Source organism: Rutidosis leptorrhynchoides, chromosome 10 (genome assembly GCF_046630445.1).
Source record: "Rutidosis leptorrhynchoides isolate AG116_Rl617_1_P2 chromosome 10, CSIRO_AGI_Rlap_v1, whole genome shotgun sequence".
NCBI lineage: Eukaryota > Viridiplantae > Streptophyta > Magnoliopsida > Asterales > Asteraceae > Rutidosis > Rutidosis leptorrhynchoides.
Window position 1 is genome coordinate 318,829,336 of NC_092342.1, and position 1,731 is coordinate 318,831,066.

Sequence of the window (1,731 nt, forward strand, 5' to 3'; positions counted from 1 at the left end):
CTCGAACACTTGAACGTCCTCACCTCTCGATTCGAAGTTAAAGAAACCGGACTCCGATATTTCACCGGAAGAATTTGGGTGCCTAGTTATGGGGATCTACGAAGCCTTATTTTAGATGAAGCCCATAAGTCACGATACTCGATTCACCCCGGTGCCAATAAGATGTACCACGACCTTAAACAACTATATTGGTGGCCGAACATCAAAAGGGACGTAGCTACTTATGTTTCCAAGTGTTTGACATGTTCCAAAGTCAAAGCCGAACACCAAAGACCGTCCGGACTACTTCAACAACCCGAGATCCCGCAATGGAAGTGGGAAAGGATAACGATGGATTTTATCACCAAGCTACCAAAAATGACGGGCGGTTATGATACCATTTGGGTTATTGTTGACCGTCTCACCAAATCCGCACACTTCCTTGCCATGAAAGAAACGGACAAAATGGAGAAACTTGCACAACTTTACATTAAGGAGATCGTAGCCCGACACGGTGTACCATTATCGATTATCTCCGACCGAGATGGCCGTTTCGTTTCTAGATTTTGGCGTACATTGCAAGAAGCGTTGGGAACGCGTTTAGACATGAGCACCGCATATCATCCTCAAACCGATGGACAAAGCGAACGTACAATTCAAACCTTAGAGGACATGTTACGAGCTTGTGTGGTTGATTTCGGAAAAGCTTGGGACAAGCACTTACCTCTCGCCGAGTTCTCTTACAACAATAGTTATCACGCGAGTATTAAAGCCGCACCTTTTGAAGCGCTATATGGCCGCAAATGTCGTTCACCTCTTTGTTGGGCCGAGGTAGGCGACGTGCAAATCACCGGACCCGAACTCATTCACGAAACCACCGAGAAAATAGTTCAAATCCGAGATAGGCTTAGGACGACCCGAAGTCGTCAAAAGAGCTATACCGACAAACGACGCAACGATCTTGAATTTCAAGTCGGTGACCAAGTAATGTTAAAAGTCGCACCTTGGAAGGGTGTAATCCGTTTTGGGAAACGCGGGAAGCTAAATCCGCGGTATATTGGTCCTTTCGAAATCTTGGAGCGTATTGGAACCGTTGCTTATTGTTTAGATCTTCCGCCTCAATTGAACTCCGTTCATCCTACCTTCCATGTATCTAACTTGAAAAAGTGTCTTGCCGAACCCGATATCGTCATCCCTCTCGAAGAACTTACTATTGATGACAAACTTCATTTTGTGGAGGAACCGGTTGAAATTGTGGACACCTCCGTCAAGACATTGAAACAAAGCCGAATCCCGATTGTCAAGGTTCGTTGGAATGCCAAAAGAGGACCCGAGTTTACTTGGGAAAGACAAGATCAAATGCAAAGGAAGTATCCCCATCTATTCGTGAATTCGGAAACGCAAGATCTCGAGGAAGAAACAACGACTACTACGCCTACTTAAATTTCGGGACGAAATTTCTTTTAAGGAGTAGGTAATGTAACATCCCGCCTTTTTCCATTTACTTTTCCGTTATACTAATATAAAGTCCGTTATATGTTTATAACATCTCCCGTTGATACGCGTTTTAAATTATCTCGTTTAAGTAATTCCCGCACCCGAACGAAAGTTGAGGGACTAAACTTGACAAGGGATCAAACCCTTGACTAGGTCAAAGGGTCAAACCCCTTTCACCCATTCATTTTCATCTCCATCTCTCTCTCTTTCTCTCTAGCAAGAACACACACCCATTTACCAAATTCATTCAATCAT